Source organism: Pecten maximus, chromosome 13 (assembly GCF_902652985.1).
Source record: "Pecten maximus chromosome 13, xPecMax1.1, whole genome shotgun sequence".
In the NCBI taxonomy this organism is placed as follows: domain Eukaryota; kingdom Metazoa; phylum Mollusca; class Bivalvia; order Pectinida; family Pectinidae; genus Pecten; species Pecten maximus.
Window position 1 is genome coordinate 10,742,983 of NC_047027.1, and position 27,666 is coordinate 10,770,648.

The 27,666-nt window shown below is 36.0% G+C and overlaps 1 long non-coding RNA gene across 1 annotated transcript; it reads right to left on the reverse strand.

Moving 5' to 3' along the window:
- Positions 1–1,257: 1,257 nt before the first annotated feature.
- LOC117340138 lies at positions 1,258–4,818 on the reverse strand. The gene is made up of 3 exons (XR_004535364.1): positions 4,684–4,818; positions 3,013–3,108; positions 1,258–1,411 (listed from the first exon to the last, which is right to left on the reverse strand). It is a non-coding gene; the product is annotated as an uncharacterized LOC117340138 (long non-coding RNA).
- Between the last annotated feature and the right edge of the window lie 22,848 nt (positions 4,819–27,666).

Sequence of the window (27,666 nt, forward strand, 5' to 3'; positions counted from 1 at the left end):
AACGTGAGCTAACATAAAACTGTCAACATTTCTGTATCTTAATCTGTATATGTCAGAACCTTTGTGGCATCACAGAAAACGCCTAATATTGGGTAAATAATATTGAGAGTTATCGTCACAATGATTTTTTTTTATGAAGATTAACTTAAGTCATAGCAACTTGTCGTTGACCTGTGTGATCCCAAGGACATTCCCAAATCAGGTATTGTATACACAGGTGGTATAAAGACAGATGACAGGTATATACAGGTGGTATATATAGACAGATGACAGGTATACACAGTTGGTATATATAAAGACAATTGACAGGTATCACAGGTGGTATATATAGAGAGTTGACAGGTATACACAGGTGGTATATATAGACAGATGACAGGTATCACAGGTGGTATATAGCGACAGATGACTGGTATACACAGGTGGTATATATAGACCCATGACAGGTATACACAGGGGGTATATATAGACAAATGACAGGTATACACAGGGGGTATATATAGACTATAGAGAGTCTGGACTTCATTAATCTTTATAGCAGTTCGGATTCCCATACTATAACCATATATAGCATTGTTTGAGATTAAACAAATAAAACAAATTGAATATGGACATTATTTTGACATTTAGTCTAATTCAACCAGGTGAGCGATACAGGCCCCATGGGCCTCTTGTTTTTACTACAAATATACCCCGACGCTGGTGATTATACAAAGCTGAACAGTATCAGTACATGGCTGAAATTGTGAAACCAGAGTTAGATGGCTTATGATGGGTCTGTATGGAAAATCAAGAATTATTTAACATTTTCTTACATTTTTGTGAGGGATTGTGAGCTTAATTTATGTCACATTTAAATCTACTTTAAAAGATAGACATACTTAAAAAGACCTACTGGTCTGTAAGTGTTTGTATCAATATGTCAATATTTGTTTCAAGCATTATTATTGCTTAACTGTAAAAAAAGACTGTATTGGACAATCTTATTCATTTAACTTAGCGATATTTTGTTGTCCATTTGGGTAAAAGGTCAAATCCCCAATAATTTTAGTACCTTAAAGACAGAAGGTCGTTGCCAGATCAGTTAAATCGACCTTATACGTGCAACACTCAGAATTGTGATTTTCTGATATCAAACTACACAATGTGTGGTAAAGTTACCCTTTTCAAATGGTGATACACAAGATCTCAGGGTCGTGAATTTCATAAATCCAGCAACGCACATTCGGTCCTCTAGTGGACAAGTGAGCTAAAACTTCAAAAACATTCTTAAGTAAATTATTTTGTCATATTAGAATGTTTTTAAATACTGACTTACGCCGAATAAAATGTTAGTGGACGTGCTTGATCCCGAGGACAGATCACTCTCTAATGATGTACTCCCGACTATCGGTTTACTTTTGGCTTCGATTTCCTGTTGATAGAAATGCAGGTTATTTAAGGTAATTGCCAATCCAATTAAGTACATAAAAAGCCACAATGGTATCAAAAATAGCAATGACACGCAAATGGTATATCAGTTGTTTTGATGCAGCCAGTAGTATTTCAGTGGGATATTGATTAGCATTCATTTGTGTACCACTGAAAAATGCAGATTGTCATGTAAGGTGGTTAAGTGTTAATGAGAATTCGAAAATGTAAAATACACCAGACAGCGACAGACGACGCGCCATGTCAAAAACTCACGTAGTCATCAAATTACAACGTGAGCTAACATAAAACTGTCAACATTTCTGTATCTTAATCTGTATATGTCAGAACCTTTGTGGCATCACAGAAAACGCCTAATATTGGGTAAATAATATTGAGAGTTATCGTCACAATGATTTTTTTTATGAAGATTAACTTAAGTCATAGCAACTTGTCGTTGACCTGTGTGATCCCAAGGACATTCCCAAATCAGGTATTGTATACACAGGTGGTATAAAGACAGATGACAGGTATATACAGGTGGTATATATAGACAGATGACAGGTATACATAGTTGGTATATATATAGATAGTTGACAGGTATACACAGGTGGTATATATAGACAGATGACAGGTATACACAGGTGGTTCATATAGACAGATGACAGGTATCACAGGTGGTATATAGACACATGACTGGTATACACACGTGGTATATATAGACACATGACAGGTATACACAGGGGGTATATATAGACAAATGACAGGTATACACAGGGGGTATATATAGACTATAGAGAGTCTGGACTTCATTAATCTTTATAGCAGTTCGGATTCCCATACTATAACCATATATAGCATTGTTTGAGATTAAACAAATAAAACAAATTGAATATGGACATTATTTTGACATTTAGTCTAATTCAACCAGGTGAGCGATACAGGCCCCATGGGCCTCTTGTTTTTACTACAAATATACCCCGACGCTGGTGATTATACAAAGCTGAACAGTATCAGTACATGGCTGAAATTGTGAAACCAGAGTTAGATGGCTTATGATGGGTCTGTATGGAAAATCAAGAATTATTTAACATTTTCTTACATTTTTGTGAGGGATTGTGAGCTTAATTTATGTCACATTTAAATCTACTTTAAAAGATAGACATACTTAAAAAGACCTACTGGTCTGTAAGTGTTTGTATCAATATGTCAATATTTGTTTCAAGCATTATTATTGCTTAACTGTAAAAAAAGACTGTATTGGACAATCTTATTCATTTAACTTAGCGATATTTTGTTGTCCATTTGGGTAAAAGGTCAAATCCCCAATAATTTTAGTACCTTAAAGACAGAAGGTCGTTGCCAGATCAGTTAAATCGACCTTATACGTGCAACACTCAGAATTGTGATTTTCTGATATCAAACTACACAATGTGTGGTAAAGTTACCCTTTTCAAATGGTGATACACAAGATCTCAGGGTCGTGAATTTCATAAATCCAGCAACGCACATTCGGTCCTCTAGTGGACAAGTGAGCTAAAACTTCAAAAACATTCTTAAGTAAATTATTTTGTCATATTAGAATGTTTTTAAATACTGACTTACGCCGAATAAAATGTTAGTGGACGTGCTTGATCCCGAGGACAGATCACTCTCTAATGATGTACTCCCGACTATCGGTTTACTTTTGGCTTCGATTTCCTGTTGATAGAAATGCAGGTTATTTAAGGTAATTGCCAATCCAATTAAGTACATAAAAAGCCACAATGGTATCAAAAATAGCAATGACACGCAAATGGTATATCAGTTGTTTTGATGCAGCCAGTAGTATTTCAGTGGGATATTGATTAGCATTCATTTGTGTACCACTGAAAAATGCAGATTGTCATGTAAGGTGGTTAAGTGTTAATGAGAATTCGAAAATGTAAAATACACCAGACAGCGACAGACGACGCGCCATGTCAAAAACTCACGTAGTCATCAAATTACAACGTGAGCTAACATAAAACTGTCAACATTTCTGTATCTTAATCTGTATATGTCAGAACCTTTGTGGCATCACAGAAAACGCCTAATATTGGGTAAATAATATTGAGAGTTATCGTCACAATGATTTTTTTATGAAGATTAACTTAAGTCATAGCAACTTGTCGTTGACCTGTGTGATCCCAAGGACATTCCCAAATCAGGTATTGTATACACAGGTGGTATAAAGACAGATGACAGGTATATACAGGTGGTATATATAGACAGATGACAGGTATACACAGTTGGTATATATAAAGACAATTGACAGGTATCACAGGTAGTATATATAGACAGTTGACAGGTATACACAGGTGGTAAATATAGACAGAGGACAGGTATCACAGGTTGTATATAGCGACAGATGACTGGTATACACAGGTGGTATATATAGACCGATGACAGGTATACACAGGGGGTATATATAGACAAATGACAGGTATACACAGGGGGTATATATAGACTATAGAGAGTCTGGACTTCATTAATCTTTATAGCAGTTCGGATTCCCATACTATAACCATATATAGCATTGTTTGAGATTTACAAATTAAACAAATTGAATATGAACATTATTTTGACATTGAGTCTAATTCAACCAGGTGAGCGATACAGGCCCCATGGGCCTCTTGTTTTTACTACAAATACATCCCGACGCTGGTGATTATACAAAGCTGAACAGTATCAGTACATGGCTGAAATTGTGAAACCAGAGTTAGATGGCTTATGATGGGTCTGTATGGAAAATCAAGAATTATTTAACATTTTCTTACATTTTTTTGAGGGATTGTGAGCTTAATTTATTTCGCATTTAAATCTACTTTAAAAGATAGACATACGTAAAAAGACCTACTGGTCTATATGTGTTTGTATCAATATGTCAATATTTGTTTCAAGCATTATTGTTGCTTAACTGTAAAAAAGACTGTATTGGACAATATTATTCATTTAACCTAGCAATATTTTGTTGTCCATTTGGGTAAATGGTCAAATCCTCAATAATTTTAGTACCTTAAAGACAGAAGGCCGTTGCCAGATCAGTTAAATCGACCTTATTTTCTGATATCAAACTACACACTGTGTGGTAAAGTTACCCTTTTCAAATGGTGATACACAAGATCCCAGGGTCGTGAATTTCACAAATCCAGCAACGCACATTTGGTCCTCTAGTGGACAAGTGAGCTAAAACTTCAAAAACATTCTTAATTAAATTATTTTGTCATATTAAATTGTTTTTAAATACTGACTTACGCCGAATAAACTTTTAGTGGACGTGCTTGATCCCGAGGACAGATCACTGTCAAATGATGTACTCCGGACTATCGGTTTACTTTTGGCTTCGATTTCCTGTTGGAAGAAATGCAGGTTATTTAAGGTAATTGCCAATTCAATAAAGTACATGAAATGCCACTATGGTATCAAAAATAGCAATGGCGCGCAAATGGTATATCAGTTGTTTTGATGCAGCCTGTAGTTTTTCAGTGGGGTATTGATAAGCATTCATTTGTGTACCACTGGAAAATGCAAATTGTCATGTAAGGTGGTTAAGTGTTAATGAGAATTCGAAAATGTAAAATACACCAGACTGCGACAGACGAGGCGCCATGTCGAAAACTCACGTAGTCATCGTCAGAATGCATTATTTATAAAGAATAACAACTTGTCTTTGACCGGTGTGATCCCAAGGACATTCCAGTGTCATGTCTGGTGCTGCGATGTAACTGTTGTCTTCCTACTTTCTGTTGAAGGAAATGCAGGGCACTCAAATTGATCACCATTTAATATGTAACATGGTTATTTTTTTCAACAAAAGTACCAAGGGCGGAGCAATATACGTCACATTGTGGATTTAAGTATATTCGAATTACATATTTCTGCTCGTGCCAGTTTTGTTCGGAAATTCCCATGTCTTGAATAAAGATTTGCATTACCTGATGAGAAGTTATGAGTGACATACTTTAATCCTCAATTTTGCTTCTAGGGCATTATTAAAGTATTTTGAACATATTACGCACAATTTGATATCATGATTATGAGGCCTAAGAGGTTAATACAAAAGACAATAACTATTTTTTTTTAATATTCGAATAAAAAATGTCACTCAGGAAAACAACAATTTATCTTGGTTATTAAGCTTAACATAGTCAAAAGAAATTAACTGAAAAATGAAAGAGATCTCACGACAAAATGAAATCAAATGTCGAAATAGAGAAATTGAAAAAAAACAACACTTTCATTTCCTGTAAACACAACTACATATCTTGGTTATAATGCGTAATACGTTTAAAAAAGGTAAACAAATGTAGGCAATCTGCGGACAAAGAAACATGTAATGTTGACAGACGGTTAGGAGCACGACGCCAACAAATTATAGATATTTGGTCAGCCATTTAAACATCATTTCCTCATATTTAAACACACTGTGACAGTTATCAACACGTAACACACTGTTAAACCACTGGCAAGGTATATACGTCACTTTACTACATATAAGTGCATTTCCCGAGATTTGGTTGTCTGTTGGCGACAAAAAATTCCTCCAAAATGTTATTGAAAATGTGAAGTATTTTTGAGTAGAAATCTAAAAAGTTAAAAAAAACAACAAAAAAACATCGGACTACGACGTCCCCTTTAGAAGGATGACACACATGATTCCAGTGTCGTGAATTGCAGAAATTTTGAAAAACTCGCTTGGCCCTCTTAATAGAAAGGTACGAAAGCCGGTTGGGACCACTTTCGTAGAAGGAAAATAATTTTGTTTTCGCGTTATTACGCGAAACTTACGCGTTATATCGCGAAACTTTCGCGTAATTACGCGAAACTAACGCGTTATATCACGAAACTAACGCGTTATTACGCGGAACTAACGCGTTATATCGCGGAACTTTCGCGTAATTACGCGAAACTAACGCGTTATATCACGAAACTAACGCATTATTACGCGAAACTAACGCGTATTAGGCTATGATATGACTGTGATATTCCCACTTTCCTGATTGGCCAATTCTAAGCATTTTCACTTTGCTCAAATATTATTAGCAACCCCGAAGCCGTGCTACAGTGTAGGACAAAACACCCCGACCCAACCCCCACCCCCGGACTTAGGCCCCCACCCCCGGACAAAAGCCCCGTCTATATAAATATAGTTGGTATTCTTTATATACTATTAGTAAATCCGTATTTTTTAATAGTAAATAGTTATGTTATAATACCAGTAGTATTTCATCAATAATCGCCGATTACATGGTGCCAGCAGGTTCCTAAAACATCTCCTTTTTCAGTACATTTGTATCTGCGTCTCAAATTATAATATATTGACTGCCTTACCAAACGTTGCTCTGTGTTGTAATTATTGTAATTTTAGGAAATCATAGAAATAATATAAAAACAAATTTATACCTGTGCAGATATAGACATTTTCACTGTTGATACACATGAAGACATTAATAATATATTTCTTTTCAGGAGAATACAACATCAATGACAATGTAATAGTTCAATTAGTTGTTGTTTGAAGCGGTTGTTTATATTGCAGAAGCCACTGGTGACTGAAGTCACTTTTACATATTTGTATATGTAGCACTTAATTTAACTTAATATAACCATTGCTAAAAATATACATTGAATTTTTTTTTTTTTAAATCAATGAAAAATATTAATTTTTATAAAGGGCCTTTTGTCCACTTTTTGATTAGTGTGAAGGGGCTTTTGTCCTAGAGGCTAATGTCCACGGGGGCTTTTGTCCGTACTCCCTCTCACCACAGAGTGATATGATCACCAAATAACTCGAGTACGTACCCAAATATAATAACAGGGCCTCTCCCGCAATCCCTGACGTCAAATCCAGGGTGACATAACAATCCAACAACTCGATTACGCACCAAAATATAGTAACAAGGGAATTTCCAACTATCCATGTCGTCAAAAATGTATGCTTACATGAATATGTACATGTACGTAGGTGCTCCAGGACAGAGTTTAATAGACTGAATTCTTAAATGTTTTAGTTTTTACATTTTGTTGAATTTTAAGCAATAATAAATAATATAGTTAAAATTCATTCTTGACTTTGACTTATTAATTGTCATTTTGAACTTTTCTCCGGTCGATCACTATTATTTTTTCAATCCTATGATAAGTAATGATAATCATTCTGTAATATGAAAATGTATCAGTTTTGTCATATAATAAAGCAGTTATCGACCTGTTTTCAGGTGAACACGATGACCTTCGGCCTCGGGAAATATCATTTTCTCGAGTTTATAAATCATAATATTCACCTGAAAACAGGTCGATAATTGTATAATATCACGAAACGTTTGCTTTATTATGCGCAGCAGGTTATATAAGACGATGAAATGGTTTCAGAGTATCAGATACTGACTCTAAAGATGGAGGGCGAGAACGAAGTTGTTTTTCTGTCCAGAATTTCGTAATGCATTGAGAATGAATAATGCAACACCGGATATATCCGAGGACTAATTTCATTATCGTTAAACACTATCGTTTCAAATATCGTTTAAGTGTTGAATTGCTGAAAACAACACCATCCACTATTGTTAAAAACTCAAAATTTCAGCTTGGGATCGGCCAAGCTCAAAATAAAATCTCACTAAATTGTCGTACCTCATGTCAATTCTCTTCAAAAGTAGCCGATACTTCTTATAGCTATCTTACGAAAGCCGGTTGGGACCATTTTCGTAGAAGAAAATAATTTTTTTTCCGCGTTATTACGCGAAACTAACGCGTTATATCGCGAAACTATCGCGAAACTTTCGCGTTATTACGCGAAACTATCGCGTTATTTCGCGAAACTTTCGCGTTATTACGCGAAACTAACGGGATATTCGGGAAATATCATTTTCTCGAGTTGTTTATAAATCATCATATTTACCTGAAAGCAGGTCGATAATTGTATAATATCACGAAACTTTTTCGTTTTAGCATTGACATTTTGTTGAATTTTAACCAATAATGAATAATGAAGTTTAAATTCATTGTTGACTTTGATTTTTTAAATGTCATTTTGAATCTTTCTCCAGTCGATCACTATTATTTTTTCAATCCTATGACAGGTAATAATAATCATGCTGTAATATGAAAATGTTACAGTTTTGTCATATAATAAAGCAGTTATCAACCTGTTCAGGTGAATACGATGACCTTCGGCCTCAGGAAATATCATTTCTCGAGTTGTTTATAAATCATCATATTTACCTGAAAACAGGTCGATAATTGTATATTATCACGAAACTTTTGCGTTAAAATGCGCAGCAGGTTATATCAGACGATTAAATGGTTTCAGAGTATCAGATACTGACTGTAAAGATGGAGGGCGAGAACCAAGATTTTTTTTCTGTCCAGAATTTTGTAATTCATTGAGAATGAATAATGAAACATCGTATATATCCGAGAACTCATTTCCTTATTGTTAAACACTATCGTTTCAAAGTTCGTTTACGTGTTGAATTGCTTAAAACAGCACTATCCACTATTGTTAAAAAACCCTCAAAATTTCAGCTTGGGATAGAAGGCTAAGCTCAAAATAAAAACTCACTAAACTGTCGTGCCTCATGTCAATACTCTTCAAAAGTAGCCGATACTTCTTATAACTATCAATATACAAATGTATATTCGTGATATAAAGCGGAAGTTTCGCGTAATAACGCGTTAGTTTCGCGTAATTACGCGAAAGTTTTGCGATATAACGCGTTAGTTTCGCGTAATAACGCGCGAAAGTTTCGCGATATAACGCGTTAGTTTCGCGTAATAACGCAAATTTTTAGGTCACCTGAGACGAAGTCTCAGTTGACCTATTGCAATCGCCTTTTGTCCGGCGTCGTGCGTCGTGCGTCGTAAACAATTTACATGTTCAACTTCTCAAAAACCGCTGAACTAAATTCAATGAAATTTTACAGGAAGCTTCCATGGCTGAGGGTGAACCAAAATTGTGAATTATATGGTCCCCACCCCCCAGGGGCCTGCGGGTCGGGGCAAAAAAGGGTCAAATTGACAAAAATTTCAAAAATCTTCTTCTCTACTCTCAGATATGGTAGAATCAAATACTCTTAATCAATGGAAGGGTCTTAAGGTGCTTTACCAAAATTGTGAATTTCATGACCCTGGGGTCTCACGTTTGCCCCTGGGGAGGGGGTAAACGTTACTATAGTTTATATAGGGAAATCACATTTTTGACTATTTTTTGTTGGATTTGTATTGGAATTCATTCTAACTTGTATCAAATTATCAGCATGGGATGACACTTTGATGGTATGTACATGTTGGCCCTAGTTGACCCCCAGGGGCCTGCGGGGCGGGGCCAAAAAAGGGTCAAATTGACAAAAATTTCAAAAATCTTCTTCTCTACTCTTAGATATGGTAGAATCAAATACTCTACATAGATGGAAGGATCTTAAGGTGCTTTACCAAAATTGTGAATTTCATGACCCTGGGGTCTCATGTTTGCCCCTGGGGAGGAGGTAAACTTTTCTATAGTGTATATAGGGAAATCACATTTTTGACTATCATTTGTTTTATTTGTTTTGAAATTCATTCTTTCATTCAAATTTACTGAAATATTTCAAAAATCAGGTGACCGTTAAGGCCCATGGGCCTCTTGTTTTTTATTTTCTTCTACAAAAATGGTCCCAACAGGCTTTCGTACTATCTATATATATTCGTCATATAACGCGTTAGTTTCGCGTAATTACGCGAAAGTTTCGCGATATAACGCGTTAGTTCCGTGTAATAACGCGTTTTTTTTTTTTATTTTCCTCTACGAAAATGATTCCAACCGGCTTTCGTAGATAGGTGAGCTAATGCTTTATTTATTTATTTATTCATTTTTTTTCAAATTTGATCATAAAAAATATTTTAAATATTGACTTACGTAGAATATACTTTCCGTGGACTTGCTTGATTCCGTTTGCAGACCACTGTCTGTGATAAACTCCGGACTCTCGGTTTGCTTTCACATTCGATTTCCTGTTGAAAGAAATGTAGGGAGATATTCAAAGTCATTGTCTTCTCAATTAGCTATATGAAGTACTACTGGTACGTCAGTTTTTTTGATTCAGCCAGTGGTATTCCAGAGGAATATGGGCGACCATTCATTGGTATACCACTGTATTCAAAGCATTGATAGATGCATTTCATTGGGGAGCAAGGTGCCAGTGATGACAATGATGTCAAAAGTATTGATACATTATATACATGCCAGTGAAATTCGATCAACCTTCACTGGTGAAGAGCTGCAAAATACAACATGTCATTGAAAGTGGTAATGGGTTTAGGGGAAGAAGTCGAAAATGTAAAAGACACCGAACTATGATGGACGACGCGCCACGTCATAACCTCACGTAGTCGTCTAATCACAATTCTAGCACGATTCGTTTGCAACGCGTGTTTTGATTGGTTACGGGCCATGTTCTTATCTGCGATAGAACCCCGATCTATCGCGTTAAGCCACGCCCATCGCGATTAAGCCACGTCCCGTTTCTAATCGAAACAATATGGCGTCAAGTTCCCCCTCTTAGCGAAATTAATAACTCCGCAACATTTAGAATTAATTACTCATGTGATTGGAATGAGGACGATGACATCGAAAATGACGAAATGATGGCAGAAGAGATAAACATGACAGACGAGAACCTGGCAAGTCTTCTAGCATTGGCTGACCAAATTGGTCAATCGTCTGCTGACCCGTCGACTGTCCATCTTAGTCAGCCACATGATGATACGTAATTGTTGTGTCTCCATTTTTTTTTACCTTTTTCTGTAAGTCCGTCGTTAAATAAATGCCGCCCCAATGGTAATGTGTTCATATTAAATTCCATGGATTGTCAAGGTTATATTCAATCAAGTGAATTTCTAGCAACGGTTTGTTTTCTTTTTTTAGAAAGCAATATGAATTTTAAATTTTAGAGCCATCCAAGAAAATGACAGAATGGCTGAAGATATAAGCTTAAACATGACAGAGGAGAACCAGACATGTCGTTTAGCAATGGCTGACCAAATCGGTCAGTCGTCTGCTAACCCTTCCCTCAGCTCTACTGTCCATCTCAGTCAGCCACAGGATCATGCGGAATTCGACAAACCTAAAATGTATGTTATGTCTACCATAATTCAATTTTTTCTACAATAAATAAATAAATAGAAAATGAAAAAAAAAATCTTGAAGTTCGTAAATAGATCTAGATTAATATCACTGACTTATGTTTAAAAAAAATTCAAACCAAGGATACTGTATGTCAAGCGGCTAAAAACACTAATATATCAAGTAGCAAACAATTCCATTTTTTAGGTCACCTGGGACAAGTGACCTATTCTAATCCCCTTTTGTCCGTCGTCGTGCGTCGTGCGTCGTGCGTCCGTAAACAATTTACATTTTCGGCTTCTTCTCCAAAACCACTTAACCAAATTCAATGAAATTTGGCAGAAAGCTTCTATGGCTAAAGGTCAACCAAAATTGTAAATTATATGGTCCCCACACCCCAGGGGCCTGAGGGGCAGGGCTAAAAAGGGTCAAATTGACTAAAACTTCAAAAATCCTCTCTACTCTCAGATATGGTGGAATCAAACACTCTTCATCAATGGAAGGGTCTTAAGGTGTTTTACCAAAATTGTAAATTTCATGACCAGGGGTCTCACATTTCCGAGACATACCAGAGTCTTTAAAAATGGTAGTTGCTGCTCCTGCTTAGCGCTCAGCATATTAGGAGTGGGACGACTGGTTCGCCCGTTGTCAGTATACTGTGACCGGGTGGGGTGTGGGGTGGACTTCAGTTGAGCGTTCGCCCCTGGGGTCCCCTGGCCGAGATATACCGGAATATACATGGGGCAGTTGTTACTCCCGCTAAAAGACGACTGGTTCACCCGTTGTCTGTATAATGTGACCGGATGGGATGTCCTGCTGGGTGTCTTCGGCAGTATACTTCAGTGAGGTAGCACTTTAAATCGGCAAAAGTTCCGGCCTATCACAAGGAGACTTAACACGATCATACCGCAGCTTCCCAAAACACACATACGCACTCACCACACGCATGCATGTCGCACGCACGGGATGCCGTCCTTAAATGACCTTGGCTGTGAATAGGACGTTAAACAAAATAAACCAAACCAAATCTCACATTTGCCCCTGGGGAGGGGGTAAAGTTTACTATAGTTTATATAGGGAAATAACATTTTTGACTTTTATTTGTTTTATTTCTATTGGAATTCATTCTAATTTGGTAAACATTGTCAGCATGGGATGACAGTTTGATGGCATGCACATGTTGGCCCTGACTGACCCCCATGGGCTGATGGGCGGGGCTAAAATTGGTCAAATTGACTGAAATTTCAAAAATCTTCTTCTCAAGACGGAACTATGGTGGAATCAAATACTCTTTATAGTTCGAAGGGTCTTAAGGTGCTTTACCAAAATTGTGAATTTCATGACCCTGGGGTCTCACGTTTGCCCCTGGGGAGGGGGTAAATTTTACTATAGTTTATATAGGGAAATCACATTTTTTACTATAATTTGTTTGATTTCTATTGGATTTCATTTTAATTTGGTTAACATTATGAGCTTGGGATGGTAGTTTGAGGGTATGCACATGTTGGCCACGACTGACCCCGAGGGGCTGATGGGCAGGGCTAAAAAGGGTCAAATTGGCTGAAATTTCAAAAATCTTCTTCTCAAGACCAAAATAAGGTAGAATCAAATACCCTTCATAGGTGGAATCTTATGGTGCTTTACTAAATTGATGAATTTCATGACCCTGGGGTCACAAGTTTGCCCCTGGGGAGGGGGTAAATTTTACTATAGTTTATATAGGAAAATCACATTTTGACTGATTTGTTTGATTTCTATTGGAATTCATTCTAACTTGGTTAACATTTTCAGCATGGGATGAAAGTTTGATAATATGCATATGTTGACCCTGACTGACCGCTAGGGGTTGATGGGCAGGGCCAAAAAGGGTCAATTGAATTAACTGAAATATTTCAAATCTCAGGTGACCGTTAAGGCCCATGGGCCTCTTGTTTTTGTAAGAAAGCAATATAAAATTTGAATTTTAGAGCTACCCAAGAGCATGTACTGCCAAAACACGAAACAGTGAAGTCACGATTTGTCAAAATGGAAGAGAGTGACTTGCCAGATTTGGCAGAAAGTAAAGATTCACTACGAACCAAACAACAAACAACGTGGGCAGTCACATTGCTGAAACGTAAGTCATCCAAAATAAATAATTTAAAATTTAAGTAGAATCTACACCAATTGAAAAAAGAGTGGAAATAATGGATAAAATATTCTGGTAACGTCTTATAATGACCCCCCCCCCCCCCCAACACACACACACACACACACACACACACACACACACACCCTCACACACCGTCTCACACCCATACAATCACACAATCACCCCCTACCCCACTCCTTATGTTTCATGAATAGCACCGTTATCAAAAGCATTGTATTTATATTTGAATTTTAAAACTCTAGGTTGGCTTCGGGAAAGGGGACAATCTATCGAATTTCAAGACTACGGCGCTGAGGAACTGGACTCCCTCCTAAGGGTTTTCTATGCAGAAATAAAAACCACAGAAGGGAAAAATTACAGCAAATCAGCGTTTGTTGGAATAAGATTGGGTTTGAATAGATACCTGCGCAATCCTCCACATGAGAAGGCAGTCAACATACTGTCAGACAAAGAATTTCATCGGTCTCACTTGATAGTTATACCAATCTTAAAAAAACTCAAGAGAGAAGGACATGACGTGTCGAAACACCATCAACCTATTTCCGATGGCGATATGTCTACACTTCAAAAGGATCTATGTCAAGCATAAAAACAACCAACTGGTCTGCTACAGAAAGTGTGGTTTGACTTGACATATAATTTCGCACGGCGTGGCAATGAAAACAAAAGGAATTTGAAACGAGATTCTTTTTTGTTCAAAGTTGACGACATAGGTAGAGAATATGTAGAATTTAGCTATAACGAGGCAACAAAGAACCACCCTGGTGATTTAAACGAAAAGGACAATTTTAAACCACGTATGTATGCATCCGGTGATGTTCTCTGCCCAGTACAGTCGTTGAAAACTTACAACAGTAAATTGAATCCAAACTGCGACGCATTCTTTCAAAAACCAAAAGGTGTGGTACATTACACAGATTCCGTTTGGTACCAAAACAAGTCATTAGGAAAGAATACTCTCAGCAATATTACTAAATTACACCTACACCAACCATTGTGTTAGGGCTACATCAATAACTATTTTGTCGCACGCGGGAGTAGAGTCAAGGGCTATTATGAGAATTTCAGGTCATCGTAATGAGTCGTCACTGAAGCATTAAAATGCTGACAGTTCGGAGTCGCAAAAAAGGCAATACTTTGACATTCTCCAAGCTAGAGCTGGTGTTAATCAGAAACCATCTTTCCCGATGAAACGTCCTGAACAAATCAACAATCCCCTTAACAGTCAGCTGGTTCGTCAGAGTCAACAACAAAAATAAACAACCTTGCCCTCAGCCCTCTGACGTCACTCAACAAAGTCAACTTATCTTACACCAGAACTCTCAAAAACTCACAGGACAATTTGCAATTCATAATTCAACTGTGAGTATCTATAATTATTATAGTTGAAATATTTATCTATTAAGAACGAATACTCTTTATTCACCAAAAGTTACTGTTCTAACGATATTTGTATTTCTAGGCCCATTATTTGATAAATATGTCAGGGGTACGGTAGGGCTAGGCCTATAACCACATAGCAAACATTGACAGAAAGTATTGTACAGTACCAAATGGAATGTATTTTGTTGAATGAATTGAAATATAGTAAATAGTGTTCTTACCGTCATTTATTGATTGAAACTTTCATTCCGTCCGTTTGTAGGCATCTAGCCTAGTCAAATCCGAAATGAAATGGAACAAGTGCACAAACCTTCGCATAACGGTTGAGCCTTTAGAAACACATCAACACCGATTTTGTCAAAACGCACATATCGCTACGCATACGCATAGTAAATCCAAATATGTATTTAAATCTTCGGTAACAGGACTTTCCAAACAATCAAAATACACCGCTTGTCAACATACAGATCAAACTCTCGCCAGTATTGGCGTGGCCAAATGACCGACTTTGAAAGCTTCTTTTTGATTGGTCAGTTCGCTACAGTATGACACGTCACTAGCGGGGGTCACAGAGTACTTTACGGCGTACTTGTATGATGTTAAACAATGTTTGTGCGTAAATGTGTTAGAATGGGGATAGTACGTTGTTTTTCGTGGCTATACTGGCGATTAGAACATGAAAAGCGGGACTTCGAATTATTCATGGTTGACAAAAGATCGATGTTTTCTTGATAATGACCACATCTGTTAACGTTCATGTCATCGGTGTCTTCGTGTCGATCGTCGCCTGTCAGGCTCACATCGAAATGTTTACTTAATTTATACCTCAAAGACAACAAAATAAAAATTCTTTTCATTAATTATACCTAAGCATTTTGTTAATTAAACAAACTATGTATCGGTTACAAAACACTGATATCGCGTTTAACAGATAAAGCATAAGAAGTACAATGTACACTTAATTACGTAAGTCGTTAGGCTTTTCTGCTAAAGACACGTGTGCATATTAAATACGGAATGCCGATCGGTTAGAGAGTGCCTGATTGAATGACAAATAATCAATTTACTTGGATATTTTTGTATAAGTTTGAAACGTGACAGTTTGAATATGAGTGAAGACATCGCTAATTGGTTCTGTTTAAAATTGGTCCGCTTGATTTACAGTTCCGTAAAATTTACTCACCGACCGCTGATTTCAATGGCGGCGGAGATTATCAGAGATGACTACCGAAATGTTTTACCGGAGTGACTAAATGTCTTGGCTTCTAAATACACCTTTTATCTATCAATTTGGTCTGATTATTAATTAACTCAATGATTGGGAGTGACAACACACGCTATCGTTATCCCGATTGTCAGTCAGGGCATTTGGGGGAGAGGTGTGAAATCTTGCCGCGGGGGTCACGACAAACACCTGTCCAGTGGTCAGTACAGGTAATATTTTGTTCGAATCATGAGATGTCACTTACCTATAATTTAATAGCTAACGGGACATGAAAAAAGATCGATACATCGAAAACTTCGATTTGTAAAAATTCGAATCATGCATAGGTTCGTTAGTAGCGTTATATAGTAAGGAAATTCGGTACCAAGCAAAAAGTTCGATAAAGCGAGAAATTCGAATCAACGAAGTTCGAATCATCGAGGTTTAACTATTTAAAAAGATCGACTTACGTCAAAAAAACGTGTCTTTAACCTGCTTGATCTCAAGGACCATCCAATATCAGGTCTCGTGCTCCAATGTAACTGTTTTCTTCCTACTCTCTGTTGGTAGAAATACAGGGCACTCAAGTTCATTACCATTTAAATAAGCGACATGGTTATTATTCAAACCAAAAGTACCAAGGGCGGAAAAATATATGTCACTTTGTGTATTTAAGTGATATACATTGTTCTGCTGGTGGAATTTTTGTTTAGAAATAACCCTGTATTTAATTAATATTTGCATTGAAGGATTGATTGTCAATTTTGTTGCTTGCATGGACTGATGAAGGGAAGAGTGAACCTCGTGCAACTGAAGTGAACTGCGAACCAGTTCACGTACCATTTGCGCGAGGTTGACTTCCCTTCATCAGTCCATACAAGCAACAAAATTGACAATCAATCCTTATATTTACGTTAACCAAATTAAAAACTTCGTCACCAGATTGCAAAATTCGGTCGCAACAGTGTGATGTAAGTGTGTTACTTTGTAACATTGTCATATTTATCGTACATGTGTGCACAGTAGTGGAACAGCAGACAGCTGTTCTCGTGGCCAAGGCAACACAAAATATAGTGCCATACACGTTTTGATTATTACGATGTTGATACACATAGATACGATATTTTCAAGGTAAAATATTCATTTATAACAAATATTGATGATATTGTATAATAAAAACTTAGCAATACCCATATAAATACGAATTTAAAGTGCAGTGTTGACAGTATAGTATGTGCATGATTTGGTCACTCGAGACACAGGGACTCGGTTAAAAAATAAGCACCAGGTTAACGTGAGGACAGTTCAGTGAAATGTCACAACATAAAAAATAGTGTTTATATACTCTCTTAAGCCTTGAAAAAAAATCGATTTCGGTAATGGGTTTAGGGGAAGAAGTCGAAAATATAAAGACACCGAACTGTGACGGACGACACGCCACGTCATAACCTCACATAGTCGTCTAATAACAGCGTGAGCTAAAATGAAAATTGTCAAACTTCTGAATACCATTTTTTTCTATTAAATGTTTGTCTGTGAACCCTTGAAACAGCACCTAAAATGCCTAAAATCGAAAAATTTTATTCAGAATTTGCCTCACAATGAATTATTTAAAAAGATCGACTTATGTAAAAAAAACAACGTGTCTTTGACCTGCTTGATATCAGGGACATTCCAATATCAGGTCTCTTAATCCGATGTAACTGTTCTCTTCCTGCTTTCTGTTGATATAATTGCACTTAAGTTCATTACCATTTAAATTAGTTACATGTTCATTCCTAACAAAAATAGCACGGGCAGAACAATATACGCCACATCGAATAAATTATGGCAATTAGTTTTGTAAAAATATTCGAATAAAAAGGCTATGCAGGGAAACAACAATATACCATGGTTTACAAAGCTTACTTTAGTTCAAAGAAAATTTAGATCACCCGACAAAATATAACCAAATACCGAAAAAAGGAAGGGAAATAACTTCTAGGAAACACATCTACATATCCTGGTTATAATTTAAGATGAAGGAGGTGATCCCCAGGCAAAGAAAATGTATCGCTGGACTGACGGACAGGGGTAGGACGTCATGAAATAATTCATTCGCCGGCAATTGTAAAATCACTTTATCTATATCTATCAAACAGTTATCAACAGATACGACATGTTCAATATATTTTTGTGGGTTTGTATCAAATTCATTAACATTGTTGGTGGGCTTTTTCCCCAGAAAGTATTGCGGTACTGTTGAATGATATTGTTCACATGACCGTCAAAGGCTGTTTATTGTTGATGTTGATGAAATAATATAATATTTCACCATCTTGAATATACATTTTGATACGATCTTCTTGTTAATTCAAAATAAATTTTGTGTCAAGGCCATTTGATTGAGAAACCTTGATGCACCCCTAACCTAGCAGGCGACTGTTTACTTACTGAGAAGGCTGGTGAAAGCAGTCTTTTTCTGTCTCTGTATCTACCATAAACTGGCCGCATGATATTTCGATCACCTATTGTTCGCTGTGGAAAATAGGTGAAGACAAATTCAAAAATATCGTATACGTGTACATCTGCATTTTCTACCACAGAAAATTGATAAATGAGGAAAAAGAAGAAATTTCGTTTCGTTAATCGATTTGAAGGGACAATTCTGAATTACCCAATAAGATCTAAATACATGTCGGCCATGGGTGCTTTCAAAATGTTTCTCATCCAGTAATTGTTCAATGTTCTTAATCTACAACAAAATACCGGTACTTGTATCAATGTACAATCAGTATGTAGACAACATATACAACAATCTTATTATTGTACCACTTGATACAATTAATTGATAACCACAGAAACAGATAATATATATATCCAAGTGCAACATTTTATTAATGCATATTCAACACTTGACATACAGAACAAACGTTCAAATCAGCAAAGAGCACAATTAAGTTTTATTTCAATGAGCCCTTAACATGAGTACTACTCAAATACTAGTTTTACAGCAACAATATTTTCTGACACCACAACCTGTCATTCGATTATAGACAACTGTCCTTTTGTAGATTTATTTACATAGATATCCTCCGGCCGCTGAGCCTTCTTGCGATTTTCTTGCAATCCCTGTTGAATGGGCATCCGAGTATGCTTTGTGATGGGAAGGAGATGTGAGGGCTCCCGACTCTCGGCTATCCAATATCGACTACTACTACCCATCTCATCTTCAATAGTAGGTTCTGAAAAACAAGAAGAGGTTTCTTTTTATATATTATGAGAAAGTATGTTGTACCTGTAGTATAGATATAAAGAGCTAAAGTGTTTCATGATTATATAAATTGTAATTAAGATAGAAGAAAATGTTCCTTGGATGGTATGTGTACACATATACCGGTGGTTGCATTCATAGCTCATGGCTGCTATTGTTGTTTGCCGGTAAGTCCTTTAAATTTGTATATGTGTATATGCCTTGACATTTTTATACATACTTTTGACCTCTTCCCTGGCCTTTGTGATGTCCCTCCATCTCTTCATCTTAGCTGTTATGTCCAAAGCGGATGGCTGCTAGTGTAAAATAAAAACTTTCTCCACATTCATTCATTTCCTTACTTAAGTGTAAAGCTTTTTTTTCAAACTCATTATCGCATTTTAGATACTATTTGGTTGCCATGATGATATCTAAAATTCATTCAACAAAAATATTTGATTATTTAATGGTTATCTCAGAAAAAGAATTTCAATAATACCTGACAGGCAAACTCCTATCGAAACACATTTTCATATTAAGAGATCTGAACAACATAGTTAAACAAAGACTGAATACTCCATTACGGTGTGACATACACACTTTGGTATACCTTGTAGCGGTTTTCGTTTACCTGGAATTCTTCAATATGGCTATTAATTTCCATAGCACCTGGCAAAATTGTCAATTAACAATAAAACACCATACATAAGGAGGATAACAAGACATTTTTTTTAAAATAAAAATTGATGCATGCAATCAAAAATTTAAAAAAAATCAATCTTATCTAAATATCACATTTGCCATAAACGCATGTATTCCTGTTTAATATAAATTGTCTTATTTTGTGACAGTCTGTATGATAAATGAAGCCATGTTTATAAAATACATGTTTTTATATTTGAATTATTCGGGCACAGAAATTATGTATGCTGTGCTATAACCAGGTTGGGTACATTCCGGATCACATGACAAGAACGGTAATATGATACTGAAAAAGATGCTGTTAAAATGGACACAGAAATGTAACGCTCGATGCGTTGTGAGGAGAGGCCGCATGATTCAGATAGCTTAGTAGTTATCGAATATAACATTACACTACCAATTTATCGATAGTTGAAGCCAAACAGACATGTCGTCTATACTGGTGTTGTACTCGGTTTACAAAGCTTTCATCTTAAGTGAAAAGTTATTGGAATAAACATACATGTATTTCTTGCGGTCATATAAACACATTTGCAGAACCTTGAATTGGTTAATTTGTTTGAATTAGCATGTGTATCATTTGTAGATATATCTTTTTTGGATTTATTTTACCTTTTTCTGTTGTATATAAACTTTATGTTTTGTTGAATTGACACGCTATTTGATTTTCTTTTCATTGAATTGAAGTAACCATTGTTTGTCCCGCGTTAGAACATCTACCTCCAGTGCTGAACTATTTATGAGGCAATTGCAAACACGCAGCTACTCTATACATATGCAATTGGTAACTTTGCAGGGCCAATACTTTACACTTGTCGGAGACTGACATTCTTCAGCAACACGTCGAAAGATAATATCGCAAGATAATACTTCGCTGAGTATTCATTTCTAAGTTTGTTTTAAGAGTTCGAATATACCGAAATAAAATCGCATGCAGAGAAAACCAACTATGTGCAGTATTCCTAATACTAAACTTGGCTTCGCTTAGAATGCTTTAGTTTGTTCTTGTATCTATCACGTGGACTGCTAGCGCAAGAACTGAAAACATATTTTGGTGTGAAAATACTTCTGACTGTTTTGAGCAGACAATAATAGGAAACAATACAATAATAACTACAAAAACAGAACAGACAACGAACGAAAGTGAACTTACCAGCGACTGTCCTCTGTGGCTGTTTAACAAGATCTCAAAAGATGTTCAAATAAATTCATATCGGAGATACGAGAAAAAAAATGTCGCTGTTACAAAAAACGACCTCTTTACAATACATTAAACAAATTATATATACTTTTGTGACACTTGTTATGTTTCCTGGGATAAGCTATGATTTCAGCGAACTTGACTGGTCTTATTCGTAGTGGTGAACTTGCGCACCAGCTTTTTATAACGCAACAGCAATACAAGTGATCCCGGCACTGTAACTAGCCGAGACATACCAGAGTCTTTAAAAATGGTAGTTTCTACTCCTGCTTGGCGCTCGGCATTTTAGGAGTGCGACGATTGGTTCGTTCGTTGTCAGTATAATGTGACCGAGTGGGATGTGCTGCTGGGTGTCTTCGGCAGTGTGCCTCAGTGAGGTAGCACTATAAAACGGCAAAATTTCCCGCCTTTCACAAGGAAACTTAACACGAACATACCGCAGCCTCCCAAAACACATACCCACCCATACACATGCATGTCGTACGCACGGGATGCCGTCCTTAAATGACCTTGACTGTTAATAGGATGTTAAACAAAATAAACTAAACCAAACTATACGATAAATGCGGTATATAAAGGTTTTTCAATACGTACCTCTGTCTAGGAATGTTGATACGCAGTAAACTCTCCTTATTCACTATACATAGCTGTCCTTCGGTTTTTTATAGCTGAAGTCGTCAATGTCATATATATAATCATGGTATACAGACACTGTAGAGCCAAGGTCCTGCAAAATAATAGCACAATGAGGATATTTTGTTATTATTACAACTGTGGTAAGTGTTTTCAATAAAATCAGAAAGATATGTCAAATGAAGCAGGGATACTGAAACAATATTTCGAAGATTGAGTTCAATTCATTTTTAGATATCCTAGTTATATAATATGGTTGAGCGTCTTATACATTTTATATAAACTAATCAAATCTCGTGAGTGCATGGTTACTCCAAACCGGGTATCTAGTGTCAAAATGTAAAAATGTCGCTTTAAAAAAGATATTCATATCATCATCGGTACATTTATTTTCCTTTTTACGCAATGACACAGACAGATGGACGGTGAACAAGCAAGACGACTTGATCGACAGACATACGGGTGGACAATAGACAACATGATACGGGCTGCCTCTCACGATATTGGGCCATAATAACTCACTAAAACATATTGATATATCTATAGTTTAAATCATGGTGTTCTTAAGTAAAGAATTATCAGTTTAGTGTTTAGTTTAAAATGTTTAATTCCAAGATTAAGACATGGATACAGAGGTAAATCATCGATTCTTTCTATTGGCTCGAATGATGTATTGTAAAAATAATTAATAACAGGTCTTCGGTCTATTTTCTTTTCATTTTGGAAAAAAATATTATTTATAAATCTTCCAAAATGAACACAAGAAGAGCGACAGACTCGACTGTAAAAATGTTTAAGGAATATTTAAAAGAAAAGAACGTGGCAGAAAAAGTCCATAATTGTATAATATTACATGGAGATAACAACATGAACAATGTTACGGTTCAATATCATATGCCAAAAGAACAGTCAGTAACCGATAAATAGTTAACTATGGAATTATAATGTATTATCACTAGACAAAATGTATTTTGTATTTGTATTTATTGTAAACACTGCATAAAGGAATCTCCTTAGATGCATCTTTGACGTTGATCAGTCATTTATGCAGTTTTTAAGCTTATTACCTTTTCTATTAAATAAAATATTAGGCTACGTTTAATCAATTCAATACATTCTGCAGCTCTTCATTTAAGGATACTACCGTCCAAAACCTGGTCTCTGGGCCCTTGGATATTCTTCAAAGATTTTGACACGCTTGGCCGATGTTATCTTGCAACTAGGGCAATGTCATCGATTTTAACAAACTTGGAAGCCATTTCGGGTCTTTGGGCATCTTAAATATTGAAATTTCAGCATGTTAGGTCAGGGTCATACATAGCATAGTTGACCCATGTGACCTTGAATGTATGTTAATATCATTTATCCCAACAGAATATCTTGGCATCTTGGTCATTGAGAAGTCGTTTATAAATTTTAGCCTATTTGACCCACATGACCTTCAATGTAAATCAAGAACATTCATTTAACAAACCTGACAGCCAATTACCCCGCATAAAACATGCCCCATAGCAGGGTACATGTACTGAGTATTAGGTCCATCCTCGACAATCCAAAACAAAAGGAGGCTTAACACGAACATACCGCAGCCTCCCAAAACATAAATACGCATTCACGACACGCATGCATGTCGCACGCACGGGAGGCCGTCCTTAAATGACCTTAGATGTTGATAGGACGTTAACCAAATAAACTAAACCAAACCAAACCAAAACAAAAGTACAAAACTATTTTGAATGAACAGGACGAATGTTACACTATGTTTTGCAACATGTTTTACATTCATATATTAGTCTTTGATAATTAGGAACTCATTTACTTTCACAAATAAATTACATAAATGTAGATGTTAGTTACATTACCTGTATAGAAACATTCCAAGTCAGTCTTTAATACCACTGAAATTACCCTTTGCTATATTTAGAATTACACTTAGCAACCTTATTTACCCTTATCAACTTTCTGTTTTTGCTCCGCGGCATATTATGTCAAAGTTTGGGACGTTAATTCCTTTCACCAAAGCAAAAAACTAGTTTAACGGAACAAAGAGAAATACAACAACAATGCTAATAGGAGAATTATAAAACAGTATAATTGTTTGTCGGTGAGTTCAACGACTTACGCTTCAGAAAGTTCCCCGCTTTTGCACTATATCTGAATAAAAAAACTAGTCATCTGCTCCCCTGATATAAACATGTATATAGACATATTGTAAATGGCAAGCTGACAGTTATTTTGCATTTACGGTACCGTAGGTAAGGGATGACCGAGATATTTCGAGTGTGATGTGTACTGACATTGTCGGCTGTTGGGCGTATTATGTGAAGGGAAACAGTGATATACACATTAAAGCTGCGAGTATGGATAAAAAAGTTAACAACTTAATGACTGACTTAAATGTTGCATGAATTGGTATGATAATGAAGCAAGCTAACAAACATGTTGAACTATTATAAACCCAACAGTCCTAGCCTGATATCAATACCTCATTTGTTGAGAACACATTGACTTTTCCTAATTATACATTGCAGCCTATTTATAAACATTGATCATGTGTTTGACCTGCGACGCGCGATGACGTTACTTGACATTGTTGAACATTCTACAGTTGAAAAGTATACCGTTTTGATTGGTGAAAATCACTTATTTGACCTTTGTCGTAGTTAAACATTTTTGTAAGACGTACCAAAGTGTATATACAATATTGAATTGTATCAATTACTTCATAAATCTGTGACCTGGAAACATATCTTAGGTTTCGGACAAAAAAATTAAAATAAAAACTTTTGTTTTGACACAATGGTCACGAACGTAATTGACTGATAATACTTTACGTACTAGATTGGTAATATACCAATACATAATATACATGTATATGTAATATATAAGTATATACCAGTGTATGTAAGGTCCTTTGACAATCAGCTATCATAAAAATAATATATTCATTATTAAAACTTTACATACAGTGTACTTCCTTTAAAACAATATCTCACATTTATTTTACATCGATAAACAATTGAAGTCTGTTTGGACAGTGCAAGTGTCAGCGCCATTTTCATTAATTCGACATAACTTCCTGAATCATAGTGACGTAATACATTATGATATATACGCTATACCAGACTACAAACTCCCGGTAGATTTGGTAATGTGTAACACTACTGATAACTTTACAATAATAACTCCCTATCTTCTCTGCCAGAGTTAATCGGGCTTATGTATGAGATGTATACAAGCCCCACCCGGATAATGAGTATCATATGATTCTTCAACGTTCCGAAAACAAAAGTACAAACATGTAAATTTTGAATAAATAGGATAGATGCTACCTCCTCCTTTAACATAAACATATAAACATATATCTGACTGATTATTCGAAAATACATGTACCTTTTCAAATAATTTAGATATTCAGTTACATACCCTGTCCAGAAACGTTCCTGTCAGTGTGATTTAAATGGAAATACCCTTTTCTACATTTAGACATTAGGAGTAACTACTTAGTAACCTTATATACTTCCCTTCTATACATCACGGCCTACTCCGTCAATCTTCGGGACTATATTAACAGTAATTAAAGTTACAAGAATCATTGTAAAGTTGTTTCAAACAAAAATGTCCCAACAAATGTCTAAAAGGATAATTCTCAATCAATGCATTTAAAAATAATAATAGGACCAGGCAAGTGTGTTTTGATATTAATGTGTGACATTTATAAACTCGCCACGTAATCATACGAAGGTAAACATATATAGGTGTATGGTATTGTATAAACACGTGGTAGCACAGGCGCACGTACATACGTTACGGACTAGAGAGAATGTACATACTAGATGTAATCAGAAGAGGACTGATTATCTTGAAAATAAAAGAAAAATGTTTACTAAAATGCAATCTAGTTAAAATCTAGATGGTCATTCTCACTACATTACATGAACATCTAACAACATCCCATAAGGAGTCACGTCAGGGTGACCTTTTGGATTAGCCAATCAAATGACTATTTCCTGAATCTTGGAAGTGAATTTTATATGTCCGAATTAACATGACTATAGTTCAGAGGTCGCATAATCTTTCACTTTATTTCAAATCATTTCGTCCCACGCAGAATATTGCTATATACAGGCTGTGCCGAAATGTTTTGCTTCATATGCAAGCTAGGACGAAATGGCTTGCTTTAATTTCATTGACAAATAGACAATTCGCCCTGAAAGTGGCATACACCTATCTCAAAGGTCATCAGAACGTGACCCCTAATGGGATGTTGTTAGATGTTCATGTAACGTAGTGAGACTGACTAAAATGTTTAGACCATGGTTTTGTGTGTATTGTCAACTTAACTAGAGGCACTATTCAAACAAAATGTATGCATATAAAAAGTATACCACATTAATTGATATCGATAACTTATTGATTAATATTGATCATTGTTTGACTTACAGAATTCGATGATCTTTATAATGACCCCTGACGTTACTTGACGTTGTAAATTCTGCAGTTGAAAGGTATACCGTATTTATTGGTAATATTACTGAAAGATACATTCACCACCAGACCTCGTTTCGACACTTCAAGCGTGATTTTCCTTAAGTCTACAAAACCATATGAATCGTACGGGTATATGACATTATGAAATACCATACAAAACGTTATAGACTCCCGATAGATATGATAGCTTTTAACACCAGATATATTAGTATATTAGTGTTTGATTAAATTCGGAAATGCATCTACTTTTACAATTAATTAGATATCCTATTACATAACTTGTGAGAAACGTTCCCAGTCTTTTAATACCAATGGGAATACCTTTTTTCAATATTAAGGCATTGTGCGTAGGTGATCTCATTGCCTACTTTCGACTTAGAAAAGGATTTAAACAAGTAAAAGTTTTAGAAATATCAGGCCAGCGTCTCGTAATATGTTACATATACCCGTTGACATGTTATCACAAAGATCTAAATTAGGTTATGTAATGGCATGCACATATGCTAGCACACCTTACCAAAAAGGACAGATTTTCCCGACAGTATTATGAGCATTTAAAGGTCCACGCGTGACTGGAGGCTTTAGACCATACAATTGTCGTGTTAAGTGTTGTGTGTATAGTCAGTTTAACTGACTGGATAAACTACCCTATGGATTGATATCGATTACCTACGTGGTGATTGTCTTGTATTGATGATACCGCAGCCTCCCAAAACACATACGCACTCACCACACACATGCCTGTCGCACGCACGGGAGGCCGTCCTTAAATGACCTTAGCTGTTAATAGGACGTTAAGCAAAATAAACTAAACAAAGTATTGAAGAATCAAGCTTGAATAAAAAATGAAAAAGTGAGTCATACATATTATATGTTTATTTAAGTGTTTAACATTTCACTAAGGAGTTAAGGAAGTAATGGTCAATACTCTTTCAATTTGTTCAATAAGATGCTGATATTTTATTTCTATCTTGTACAATCCTTGTAACCAATACTGTTAATTCACATGCAGAAAATTAAATTATACGAGAATGAAACAGACCCATCTCCAAGTTATCAAAATATGGTAATACCGTGTAGACATTCACCATCCATAGTGTACTTACATTTACAGCATTTACTGCCTTATACAGATTTACAT